At 44.9% G+C, this 13,737-nt stretch overlaps 1 long non-coding RNA gene across 1 annotated transcript; it reads left to right on the top strand.

The window, feature by feature from the left end:
* Positions 1 to 347: 347 nt before the first annotated feature.
* LOC119818385 lies at positions 348 to 13,295 on the top strand. Its single transcript, XR_005286104.1, has 3 exons — positions 348 to 438; positions 9,661 to 9,777; positions 12,986 to 13,295. It is a non-coding gene; the product is annotated as an uncharacterized LOC119818385 (long non-coding RNA).
* The last annotated feature ends 442 nt before the right edge of the window (positions 13,296 to 13,737 follow it).

Raw genomic sequence — 13,737 nt, 5'->3', positions numbered from 1 at the left:
CTGTGGGGGAGTTGAGGGAAAGAAGTGGCGGAAGCGCGCACAGGTAGGAAGGTGCCATAAAGTCAGGCAGCTGAAGCACAGGGCCCACACATGAAAGGGATGTTCTGGAGACTCAGGCCCACAGCTGGGCAATTCTGAGTGAAAGAGAAACGATTTTGTGTGTTTGAAAGAAGGGAAGAAAGAAACACCTCATTCGGTTCTGGCAGAAAGGAGATTTAGAAACAGTTTATTTATTCTTGTGTTTCTCAACCTCTTACCAATATTGACGTTTGGACGGGATAATTCTTTGCTGTGCGGGTAAAAGAGTAAGCTGACTAGACTCCCACTGCTCTGTTTCTCTAGGCACACTTCACAGCAATACAAACCCAGAAGGAGAAATGTAACATGACCTCACCTTGTGTCCGTCACTGGTGACCCGAAGGCAGCCCAGTCGGGAAGGTTAGTCTCCATCTTAGATCCCTGCTCTTCTCTGGCTCTTTAGAAACTGAGTTCCATTTGATATCAGCCAAAGAGGACTTTGAGATGTGTTGGCAAATTTTCCTGCAGCAGTCCTCGCTTAGGTTTCCCCAAGAGCTCCTCTCCCATTTTGAGGTTGCTCTGCAGTGCAGGGCTGGTCAAGGTGAAAGACAGCGAAGACGGTGGATCCTGTAGGGCCATCCGGAGAATCGCTCTTCTACCCAGTTCAGCCACTAAAACTGTCAGGCTCTCTTGATTCTGTGCCTTGAAGTATCAAGGAGGATGGTTCGGGAATTTGGAGGGAAGGATTCACTCAAACGCAGCACTGGGCAGCTTGTGTCAGGAAGCATCTGAAGTGTGTAAAAAGATGCCATAAGCGAGCGTTGAGATCCAAAGGGGCATACTGGGAACATATTCTGGTATTTGGCCAGTGGGGCATATATATATAAAATGCTTGGCTATGTAATATAAATGTCACAGGGAGATAAAAACAGGCAACTTAAATATAATCAGAGCAGCTTAATAAAACACAGAAACACTGTCAAATGGCACCAAATAATAACAAAATCTGGGGAAAGAATCTTAAACTACTAAATCTATAGAGAAATCCAAACAGGATTTTAAATGGATCTCTGTTTTTTGCTGTCTTGAAATGCAATTCAAACCTAACTGATGTCAGGTAAACTTACAATGATCATTTTAAAGGATAGTTTTTTTTTTTTCCTAGCAGGTAAACAATACATTATAGGATCAGGCCCTCTTTAACGTCTGTAAAGTGTTGACCCTACCGCATGACAATAAAGACCACTGGTCAAATGCTTTGGGCAAATGACACAGCTTTATTTTCTGCAGACAGGGCTATCTCCCTAAAGTGGAGTTAGAGAAAACAGCATCAAATATAAGAGGTGGTGGGGTTTATACAGACCCCCAAAACTTCAAGACTAGGGGATTTTCAAGGATTGGGGGATTTCCAGCAGAATTTTGGTTATGTATGAATTTGGATAAATATTTCAAATATTATTTGGCAGAACATCTTATCAGGGTGGTGGTCAGGGTATAGGGTGTAGAACATGGCAAATTCCATAAATTTGGTCAAGACCTGGTCAAAGTTTTACATAAAAATGGGAATAAATTTGTTTGGACCTTGAAACAAGATTACTTTTAATCTTAAGAGGGAGTAAGGTTGGTCCATCAAAGGTCAAAGGTAAGGAGACAAATCCATAAGCTTGACTGCAGGGATGGGGTGAGAGGATGGGGGGATGGGGAGTTACCAGTGAAATTGTTAAAGAAGTTTTTTCCCACTTTGCTAAAAACTTTCTTCCTAGAGAGCCAACCAAATTAGAATGTAAAATTCTTGGACTTCTCCGGGTTCTGGGCCAGAAAGTAGAGCCTTGGGGGAGCCGGGACCCCGATCTGAAGCTCCTCTCTTCTCTCCCCATCCTTTGTAAGGATGCCCCAGGCCACACACCATGCTCTCTGCAGTAGGTTTTATTTGCCAAGCCTAGAGCCAATTACACATCCTACTATTGTAGTCTACTCTGAGAAAGAAGGCTGAGAAAGAAGTCTAGGCAGGTCCTGGGATTAGTCTTGGTACATCTGAACAAGGAATTCTGCAGTAATACCCTTGTGAGGTCTAGAAGGAAGTTATGAGCTCTGAGAATATCTCCTTGGCCTCTGTCTCCTGTGGTGAGGGGCAGAGTCAGCGAGGGTCTGAGCAGGACTCCCTAAAAGCCTGAAGCTGGTACCAACCGTGCTACATCCTGGAATGTGGTCATTAGCCAGAGGGAGGCAGTTCTGGCGCAGACCTCTGACCTGCTTTGGCAGGAAGAGGCAGCCTGAATTGGGCTTGTCCAGACAGCAATGGTTGGAGCCTGCCTTTCGAGCCTTGGAGTGGGCACACAATCTTATCATCAACCCAGCAGAGTCTGCCCAGACTTGAGTGCCAGTTAGGTTAATGATTTAAAAGGACATTTACCTTTTCGCTCTGTTGAGGAAATACCAGAAGGTTCTGGAATTGCTTTATCAGGCTCACAGAGTGTCTTTCACTGAGCAGCGCCTACTCTGCTCCCCCCGCCCTCCTGCAGTTCACAGTACCAAGGATTGGCTCCCTTTGCTTGCTCTCCCTTTTCCTGTTAATCATGTTATCAGTAATTATCCTGACAGGGACCTTCTTTCCCCGACAGCTTGTCTCCCATCTTCCTAAACTCCACCTCTGAATGAAGGCCACTACACTTTCTCTCTCTGCTCTGCTGGAGAAAAAGTCCCAGATGGCTTCGTGCCAGTGTAAACTGACTTACTTGTTCTAGCTTTCACTCCTGCTTGTTCAAAGCTGCTTCTTACACTGGGCGTGGTGCCACACACCTGCAATCCCAGCTCTTGGAAATTAAATCAAGGCGAGGGCTGTGAGTTCTAGGCCAGCCTAGGCTACATCAGCAGACCCACCCAGAAAAACCACCACCACCCAAACCCCCCACCTTCCCCACAATCTCCAGAATTCCCTTTCTATGTTTCTCCCAGTTCCCTCAAGCACTGTTCTACTTCTGTGTACAACTTCCCCTCTTGCTTATTCTAAGATTATCAACATTTTCGGTCTGACTTTCTTCCTCCTGCTTCTCTCTGCTGAGAAATAGTTAAAGTTGACACTGGTTGGTTCGTTGGTTGGTTTTTGTCTCATTTTAGAAGAGAAGATACCCAGGGTTTATTTTTCTGTTAAATCCTGGATCCTGTAGGCTCCTGGCCCCTGCACATTGAAGCCAGCAGGGTGCTCTGCTGTCCTGTGTCCTGCACTGAAGCCGGCATGGCGCTCTGCTTCCCTGCGTCCTGCACACAGAAGCCGGCATGGCTGTCTGCTGCCCTGCATCTGTTTCTGACTGTGCCAGGGTTCTCTCTTACACAAACTCAGCCAATCATCTCTTTTCCTGTTCTTCCATTTTGCTGCTGAGGTTTGAACCCAGGGCTTTGAGTGTGATAGGGACTCGCTCTACTGCTGAGCCACACCCCCAGTCCACCGTTCAGGTCCTTGACTCCTCTTAGTTGCTCGCTCTCCTCTCCAACCGGTCGTCACTAGCCTGCCTCACTTCCATCCTCATTGAGCTTGTATGGCATTGCCCATCTTGCTAATTTTTTTGTAGGTTTGCTTTTCAAGATGGGGTTTCTCTGTGTAGCTTTAGAGCCTGTCCTGGAACTTGCTCTGTAGACCAGGCTGGCCTTGACCTCACAGAGATCCGCCTACCTCTGCCTCCTGAGTGCTGGGATTAAAAGCATGTGCCACCACTGCCCGGCTATATTACAAAATTTAAACATAAAGCATTTTGCCCCTCAACTTGGAGATAAAATTTATGCCATAAAAACTGAACTGCACAGATGCATAAGACTGAATTGGTTATTTTCCCTTCAGCGGTGGGAGAAGAAATAGCTGATCTATGTCTTAGTCAGTGTTCTATTGCTGTGAAGAGACACCAAGGCAACCTTATAAAAGAAAGCATTTAATTGACTTAATTGGGAGCTTGCTTAGAATTTCAGAAAGTTAGTCCATTATTATCACGGCGGGGAGCATGCTGGCATGCAGACAGGCATGGTGCTGGAGAGCTTTACATCCTGATCCATAGGCGAGAGAGAGACAGAGAGAGACAGAGAGAGACAGAGAGAGACAGAGAGAGAGAGAGAGAGAGAGAGAGAGAGAGAGAGAGAGAGAGAGACTGAGCTTTGAAACCTCAAAGCCCACTCTCAGCAATACCTCCTCCAACAAGGACACGCCTCTTCCTTCCATCAAGACTGTACCTCCTATTAAACAGTCTACAGGCTGGCTGGCTGATGATTAAGTGTTCGAATCTATGAGCCAATGAGGGTGTGGAAGGGGATGTGTTAGGGCAGTGGTTCTCAACCTGTGGGTCACAGCCCCTTTGGCAAACCTCTATGTCCAATAATATTTACATTAACATTCATAACAGAAGCAAAATTATAGTTCTGAATTAGCAATGAAAATAACTTTATGGTTGGGGTTCACCACAACACGAGGAACTGTATTAAAGGGTCAGGGGAAGGTTGAGAAAAGGAAGGGTTATTCCTAGATTGATAGCTGGGGTTCCAAGGGATACAGACCTTCCTGCAGGACAGGAAACTGCTCTTATGAGAACCAACTGGCTGCACCCAATATTCCAGAGGTTGCACTGTATTAGCTGCTTAGACTAGTAATAGGTCTCCCTTCCCTCCCCACAAAATACCACAGCCAATCACACATGGGCTTCTATCTGCTTCCTCATTTCCCTTGAGCAGCTGTCAAACCCCATAATGCAGGACAGATGGAACGCAGGTCTGAAATTCTGAACTAGAATATTTATGTACTTTCTATCTACAGACAGATCACAGGAGACACTGGAATGAGTTTAGATGAACTCACCTGCCAGGAAGAAGGCCGAGAGTTTAGATTTGGAAATCGAGTTTACTGGGGAGGTGGGGGACGGTGTTCATTTTTGCACAGGTACTTGTGGAATCTGGCGCCTGCGACTTTCCTAACCCATTACAAACACGGAGCTACTGCACGGGAAGTGGTTGGAAAAGAAGAAGGGAAGCAGGGGTTTTTGGTGAGGTGTGGTGTGGGTGGTGGTAGAGGAGGAGGCGTTAAGCAAAAGGGTAGAAGAGGTATTTTGGTGGCAGAGGCCTTGGTGGCACAACCGGATGTGAGAGACGATGTAGGCAGAGCAGTCAGGGTGATCCAGGAGTCTATGGCAACCGCAGTAGAGCGTGTAACAACCCTTGCCCTGGGCGGGGGGGGGGGGGGGGGGAGGGGGCAGGTGTGAAGAGGAAATGGGTTCGGCTTGAGTCTGAGATGCCTGGGAAACCTGCAGAGCTAGATGTTCAGGAGTCACAGATGTTCAGGTAAGAGAAGGAATCGTGACCCCAAATGTTGCCACAGGTCAAAGAGAGAGGAGGGGAAGTATCCTTCGAACGAAGCTGTGTGAAGCGCACAGAGTACCTTGAAGGGGAGCCCGTGGGAGGCGAGCAAGCTGAAACTGTGAGCGTAGAGAATTCTCCGGGAGTGCGGCAGGCAGAGGAAGGAGAGCAGGCTGCAGACAGAGGGAGCTGGGGCTTTTTTTTTTTTGTCTAGGACGGAAGGAGCTGGTAGAAAGGCAGGTTGAAGACACCAACATAAGCACGAAAGCACAGCAGAAGAGATGGAATCCATGAAGGAAAGAACATGGCAGGTGGGGGAGGGGTCAGCTGCCATCTGGCACGGGATGCATGGACTCTGTGGAGCGGGTCTCCGCCGGTAAAGAGCTGAGACACAAAGAGAGGGCTGTGTGTACAGAGAGGAGGTGGCCCTACCTCCATTCACGGGGTCAAATTCATTCACTGCGGAGAAAGCAGTGTGCTTGTGGAGAAGCTAGGAGTTTTTTTTTTTAAATCTCTCTCTCTCTCTCTCTCTCTCTCTCTCTCTCTCTCTCTCTCTCTCTCTCCCTATATTTATTTATTATGTATACAAGTGTTCTGTCTGCATGTTTGCCTGCAGGCCAGAAGAGAGCACCAGATCTCATTACAGATGGTTGTGAGCCACCATGTGTTTGCTGGGAATCGAATTCAGGACCTCTGGAAGAGCAGCCAGTGCTCTTAACTGCTGAGCCATCTCAACTGCCCTAGGCTTTTCTTTTAAAACTAGAAGATGAAGAGGTAGGGGTGTGATGGGATTCAGTGATAAAATGGGGTTCCTGAGGAACTGTTTTGGATGAAAGGGGTCAGAGATGTATGCAAGCGGGTGCGGCAGGGAAACTTACACCACTATGTGGTATGGTTAAGGGGAGGATTTTTATTATGCTCAAGAGAGAGAAAGTACCCAGGAGCATTTGAAGGAGTCCAGAGCTGAGAGAAGGGGAAGGAAGCAGGGCTTTGAGGAGAGAGAGAGAGAGTAGCGAGGGAAGAGGGGAACGCGGGTGTGAGGACTGGGTAGTGAGATACTGAGAGAGTGACTTCCTGGGATGAGCGTAGAAAGAGGGGGCAGCTGGGCAGGTGGTCTATGCCTCTAGTCCTCTAGTGGGGAGGTCGAGTCAGAAGGTTCAGAAATTCAAAGTCAACTTTGGCCACACAACAGATTCGAAGCCAACTTGGGCTGCATTAGCGACTGTCTCAGCTTCTCATTTCCCCAAAAATTTTAAATAAAAAAAAGGAGACAGAATTTAAAAACCCTCAGATACATTCTGATTTTGAAATTTATGAACGGATATCCACTTAGTTTCTTATTTTGGCCTCAGGTTGTTTTAGTTATGGATTAAATTTACTTTTATTTCCCACAAGTATTCCATTTTACCCTTTTAAAGGTATAGGCCACCTTTTTGCCTCTGCCTAGTTCACGACACATGAGTAATTCAGTGGAGCATCGTAGAGCTCTTGAAATGCTACCCCATCTGTTGCAGGGGCCAGCTTCCTCGGTTTTCCCTGTCAGCAGGTTTTGTGGAGAACGTCTTGCTGGTAGACTCCATCTTATTGTTTAATGATAAGATTCAGTGAAGCACTGAAGGAGAAGGCTTTAAAAATATCCCTCGTGGGGCTTTGACGGAGAGCGGAAAGGTCTCCGCGCTAGGCCCTTTCCTCATGCCTTATTAGTTCTACCATAAATTGCTCACTTTCCACGAAGCGTTGCCTCTCCGTTAACTTCCAGAGTTTCAGTCCAGAGCAGCATCGGGTGGTTCAGGGATCACTTTACCGTTGGCTCCGAGCATCAGTTGACCAGAGGATCAGGCATAGCCTGTTACAGGTCTTAAATGAAGCCGATCCATTAGCAAACCAGGTGGCTCAGATAATGCCCAGGGTAAGAACACGAGCTTCTATCGCTAGTTCGCTGCAGGACCTAAGAGTACATACAACCAGCGGTCTTTTTCAGATACAGACAACATTGTCAGGAGGCAAGAGACACGTACGTGGAGTCAATTCCCTCATCCATTGTCATTAATTCTTCGCTCTGTTATGAAAGTGATCAAACCTATTTGAAGAAAGAAACTCATTAGACCGTCAAACCGGACGTTCTGTTTCTTCAAAACATACTTAAGAAGGAGGTGTTGGCTGGGCGGTGGTGGCGCACGCCTTTAATCCCAGCACTCGGGAGGCAGAGGCAGGCGGATCTCTGTGAGTTCGAGACCAGCCTGGTCTACAAGAGCTAGTTCCAGGACAGGCTCCAAAGCCACAGAGAAACCCTGTCTCGAAAAACCAAAAAAAAAAAAAAAAAAAAAAAAGAAGGACGTGTTGGCCAGGCACGTTGGCACACACCTTTAATCCCAGAATCAGAAGTCAGGGGCAGGCAGATTTCTGTGACTTCAAGGCTAACCTGGGCTACAACGTGACACTCTTGTCTGGAAACAAACAACAGAGGCGCGTGTTGGAGTAGTTGTCAGTGGCCATGGCTGAGAGCCAGAACTTCTGGCATTTTTTTGGATGCCTGTGCTGCCATCTGGAGGAGAGAATTGGAAGGACATGGAATAATTTCCCAGATGGAATTAAGGGGAAACCAACACTTGAAACATGTTTGTACAAAACCCTAAGAAAAATCAGTAAGTTTTGGCAGCTCTAACATTTTGTTTTTCTCTTTTCTTTCCTGATGGTCCAGTTACAAACAGGATCTGAATATCTGTCTGCATATGGGCTTTATATCAACATTTCGGGCATTTCCAGGGCTCCAATGAGCGTTTTCTTAGATACATAAAATCAGTCATGAAGTTTTTCTGGTCCTCTACAGGATGTGGAGATGAAGTATATTTTTTGTTTATTTGTTTGTTTGTTTGTTGTTTGCTTGGTTTTTCTGGTGAATGAACAAGAGGAAGAAACCTTTCAAGACAAGAGGCAGTTCCTTTAAGTTCAAGACCACAAAACCCATTTATCTTACGGGTACACATAGGTGGTGTGTCAGTCAAATACATTTTGCTAGGGAAAACAATACTGAGTTGTTTTTAATAGGCTTTAGTTTACTGCTGTACTCTGTGAATTTGAGACGATGAAAACGCCAGGCAAGTCTCCTCAAACTTCCTTGACCTTGAAGCCCAGTGCTTTTCATAGAACGGTTGTCCTGGGTCTGCTTCAGGAACTATTCTCACAGGGAAGGGAAACTGGCCTGCTGTGTGAACACCACCGTGCAAACAGACCAGCCCTCTCCCAGCTCTTGTACGCCTCTCTGTCTAAACATTGTTGAAGCCTTGTTTTGGGTCGAGTGGCTTACAGAGTGTAACCATGGTCACTAACAACAGGGACATCTCTGTGAGAGCTTCATTGAGTGTACTTTCACAAGCCTCAGCGGCATAGGTGAATTACTCTGTGCGTGTCCTCTTGTGCAATCAGGAACTGTGAATACAGCGTTATGGGATTGCTCTCGGCCTAACATGGTAAACTGCCTTTGTTCCCCTGGTGTGTGTTGTGCCTCTTCTCATGCATGAAGAGGCTAGGCCAGGGTGTCAACATCCTGTGTCGCTCTTTACTTTGTTCTGTGGGAGGAAGGTCTCTCTCTAAGCCTGAGATGACTCACGATGCAATGCAGACATTCAGTAAGCCCTAGTGAGTCTTCCCTCTCCACCCTCCACAATCCTGGGGTTCCAGGAATCCACATGACAATGCCTGACTTGTTCCATGGGTACCAGGAACTGAACTCAGGTCCTCATGGTTAAACAGCAAGAGAACAGTTAATCACTGAGGCGTACCTTCACCTCCCCTCAGTTTTTTAGACGAGGTCTCATGCAACCCAAGCTGGCATCACACTCATTTTGTTCCTGCTTCTACCTCCTGAGTGCTTGGATTGCAGGAATCCACCACACTTGGTTTATGTGGTGTTGGGTATGGAACGCAGGCCTTGGCGCATGCTAGGCAAGCACTCTGCCTGCTGCGCTACCCACAACCCCTTCTGTTTAGCTTTCTTAGTAAGTAGGACCACACTCTAAAACAAAGAGAAAAACAATAACATAGCAACGAATATAGGGGTAACATGGCCTGTTTTTATCCTCAGGAAGCATTCTGTATTGTATATAATTGTGCTGTACTTTCCTAAGTGTGATGTCATGGTGACTTTATATACTTAGTGTCCAAACTAGCCAGTAATGTCCAGTGGTACACTGTGGCTGTGGTAGTGATGCCACAGGTTCTCCAGCTATGCTGTATCGGTAAGAAACCAGAGTGATGTGGACTGTGGTTGCCTAATCTTCAGTCTGTGGTATAACTGCTTTTTTTTCCTAGAAGACATGCAAAAGATGTGGGCTTCTTCTTGGAGTTTGCTACATGAGATAAAACACAATGAATTCACCTATAGGATAAGACACAATTTTTCTGCACTTCTGTGCCAAGGAACATACCGTAAGAATGTCTCTCTACTTTTTATACAGCTAGTCTACTGTAACTCCATGAAGGGCTAGGAGGAGGGAAAACTGAGAAAGTTGGAGCCTGGCTGCTGTCTGACCAGTCAATAAGTGGAGCAATAAGCTTATGTACAAAGATTCCTTACAGAGATAAATAATTGCCAGGCCCGATTTAGTCATTGTAACTAGGACAGTAGGACTTTGTTTCTTGTGGAACAAGGCTACATTCTTCTGCAGAAAATAGCCTTCCAGGAAGGCTGCTATAGCTGCATCCATTGTTAGAGCAGCTCCGCCTAATCTGAAAGGTTTAAATGCCAGTGACCCTGACTATTCATTGTGTTAATTCTACAATGTTATACACATTGTAGTGCTCTGCCCCTGAGCCATCCTTAGCACTCCGTTCTTTTTAAGCTTTAGGTTAGCCTTGAACTTGTAGCCTTGGTAACTTGGGATCCTTCTAATGTTAACCTTCCAGGTGCTAGGTCAACAAGGCTGCACTCAGTCAAAATGATATTCCTGAGAAAATTAAGTAAATAATATTAATATTTCTCTTGTAATAATGTTTCTGCATTTAAGAGAAAGGAATATGCAATTTACTTTTTTGTTTTGTTTTTCAAGACAGGGTTTTTCTGTGTTGTTTTAGAGCCTGTCCTGAAACTAGCTCTTGTAGATCAGGCTGGCCTTGAGCTCACAGATCCGCCTGCCTCTGCCTCCTGAGTGCTGGGATTAAAGGCGTGCGCCACCACCGCCCAGCAACAATTCACATTTTTGATTCAGGATGTTATATTCAGACATCAAAAAAGGGTGGTAGAAAACATCATTCCCTACAAGGGGAATGCGCTATTTTTATTTTATAGAAACAACAGTGACTATGAGAAACTTGTGTGTTTAATAATGTAAAGAGACACCAGGCAGTAGTGGCACATGCCTTTAATCCCAACAGAGGCAAGAGGATCTGTGTGTTTGAAGCAAGCCTGGTCTACAAAGCAAGTTTCAGGACAGCCAGGGCTACAGAGAGAAACCCTGTCTCAAGAAAACAAAACACAACAAAAAATTCAGGGAGGTAGGAATGGGATTCTATTTCAGTTCTGTTTAACTCCTAGTCCTAAACTATTGGTTTATCTGATCTTGGAACAGAGTAATTTTAGAAAATGTTTGGATATTCTTTTGTTATTGTTGAAATGGGGTCTTGCTATGTGGTCTACATTGACCTTGAACTCATGAATCAAGCAATCCTCCTGCCTTTGCCACCCAAGTAGCTGAGTGTACATGCTTGGGCCACTGTGCCCAGTTTTCCCCGGATTTTATAACCTACAAGTATGATCTGCCAAAGTGAAAATGGGAGGAAGTTTTCCTGGGATTTAGAGAATTGTGTATGCAATGTTTTGGAATGGGTGGCAGTTAAGAGCACTGCCTGCTCTTCCAAGGTCCTGAGTTCAATTCCCAGCAACCACATGGTGGCTCACAACCATGTGTAATGAGATCCTCTTGAGGAAGAGACCCTGTTGGTTAGTCATCCTCATCAACTTAGACCATGAAACTCAAAATGGACAAGTTCAACAGAAGTGCCATAAGGTTGCCCATGTATGCTTCAGCCTTGCTGGGGTGTAAATTTCCTTCATCCATTTCAATTTCATTGGGTTCACACAGACATTTTTCAGTGCCTTGCCGTTTTTTTTCTAAGACAATCCAGTTATGAATCTATAAGAGAAAACTAAGATGCAGCTTTAATTCAGGCCATTTGGAAGTAAGTCTTCTCTCTGTGATATGATCTAAGTCTTGGCAGGTTTGTGAACTAATTTTCTTGTTAAATCTCAACAATTAACTCAGCACACCATGAGACCATTTGTGATAGTGGAGAAGCTTTCTCTGCATGGACGGCTGGTCATTTCCCCAACAAATTAAATCCCTGACAATGGATTTTTAAAAAGTAGGCTTGGAGGCAAATTAGAGATGAAGATAGAAACTGAAATTTTAAGTATATGTGTCTCTGGCCTCTTGTTTTATAATAGATATAACATGCTGAAAAGGAAGCCGGATTCTTGAAGAACTAAGGTGGGTGGGGGAGAGGAAAATCTTGGCCAACCATGGGAAACTGAACGAATCATTTCTCCTTTTCCTTCTTCAATCTCTTACTGGAAACCAGAGCTTTTGGCCTAGCTAACCACTAAGGGTAGATTCTAATTATCAGTAGGTGAGCAAACGGAGACATGATCCATTGCGTCCACTAGGAGGCACCATAGTACCGGTGCAGTGTCTTAGAAACCCCAGTGTAACCAAGTCAATTAAGATGCTCCTCCCTCCCTCCCTCCCTCCCTCTCTCTCTCTTCCTTTTCTTCTCTTTCCCTCCTCCTCTCCCTCCTGAATTTATTTTCCTTACCTTTAACCTTCAAATTCAAGTTCATGCTATTAAGAAATCAAAGATGTAATTCAGTAACAGCAGTTGTATAAACCTAGGAAAAATTCAGTCCTCAACTTATGTGGCTGGATCGAGAAATCAGAATCCTGGAGCCCGGGCTGGAGAGATGGCTCAGTAGTTAAGAGCACTGACTACTCTTCCAGAGGACCTGGGTTCAAGTCCTAGCACCCACATGGCAGCTCACAACTGTCTGTAACTCCAAGATCTGACATCCTCACGAGGACATGCATGCAAAACACCAATACAAATAAAATAAAAATAAATATATATATATATGTATATATACATATATGTATATATATGTATACATACATACATACCTTGGAGCATTTGCATTGCGAATAGTGGCTCATGGTTTTGCTATGGCGTTAGGAGGTTGAAATTCTTAAGGGAGATAAAGAGTGGGACAAACCCCAGCTTCCATAACAACAAAACCATGAATGAAGAAGTGTGCCAACTCTCTGTGAAGACAGCTACAAAATTCCTCGAGAACAGAAAAAAAGCCCTGAAACTGAGATATACCGTGTTCTCGGATAAGAAGTTTCAGTCCCGTATAAAAATAACACTATTCTATAAATGCATTCACATGTATGCAATCACAATCAAACTCTCTCCTGGATATTTTCTAGAAACTTGAGGAAACAGTTCTAAAATTCACTGGGAACAATTAAGCTGAAAAAAGTAAAGGAAAAAATTCTAACTTTTTGAAGGGGAACAGAACTCAAACCACTATTTTTTTTTTTGTTTGTAATCATAAAGCCGTTGAAAATAAAAAATCTCTTTATAGGTCTCCAGGGATGCCTGAGTAGGAAATGTACCTGCCACACCTGCTTGAAGACCCAAGGTCGGATACCAAGAATGCACATAAAAAGCCTGGAGCAGCAAGTCCTGCCTAGAACTCTAGCACTGGGGAAAGGCTGGGTGGGGAAACAGCAGACAGATACTTGGAGCTCCCTGGCCTGTCAACTTGCGTAACTGAAGAGCTTTAGATTCAGGGAGAGATCCTATCTCAAAAAAATAAAGCTGGGCTGGAGTGATGGCTCAGTGGTTAAGAGCACAGACTGCTCTTCCAGAGGACCCATGTTCAATTCCCAGCACCCACATGGCAGCCCACAACTGTCTATAATTCCAGTTCCAGGGTTCACAAAACCTGTGGCAAAACACCATTACACATAAAATAAAAATAAGTAAATTTAAAAAAATAAATAAAGCCAGCAAGATTGCTCAGCAGGTAAAGGTGCTTGCCACCAAGCCTCATGAAGCACATTCAGTTCCCAGAACCCACATTGGGGAAGGAAAGAATGAATTCCTACAAGTTGTCTTTTGTCTTCCATATGCATGCTATGTGCATGTGAGTACACTCACTTGTGCACGAACATACATGTGCACACACATGCACGCTAGCACACACACACTCACTAAATAAACGAAAACAAATTTTTAAAAAGTTGGCAGCAATGAAGACACCCAAAATCAACTTCATGTCTCCACATATATGCACACACATGCACCCAATATGCACATATAAACTCAGTAATA

Source organism: Arvicola amphibius, chromosome 7 (assembly GCF_903992535.2).
Source record: "Arvicola amphibius chromosome 7, mArvAmp1.2, whole genome shotgun sequence".
Taxonomy (NCBI): Eukaryota; Metazoa; Chordata; class Mammalia; order Rodentia; family Cricetidae; genus Arvicola; species Arvicola amphibius.
The sequence above is the reverse complement of the archived record's forward strand: the minus strand, read 5'-3'. Positions and strand labels throughout refer to the sequence as shown.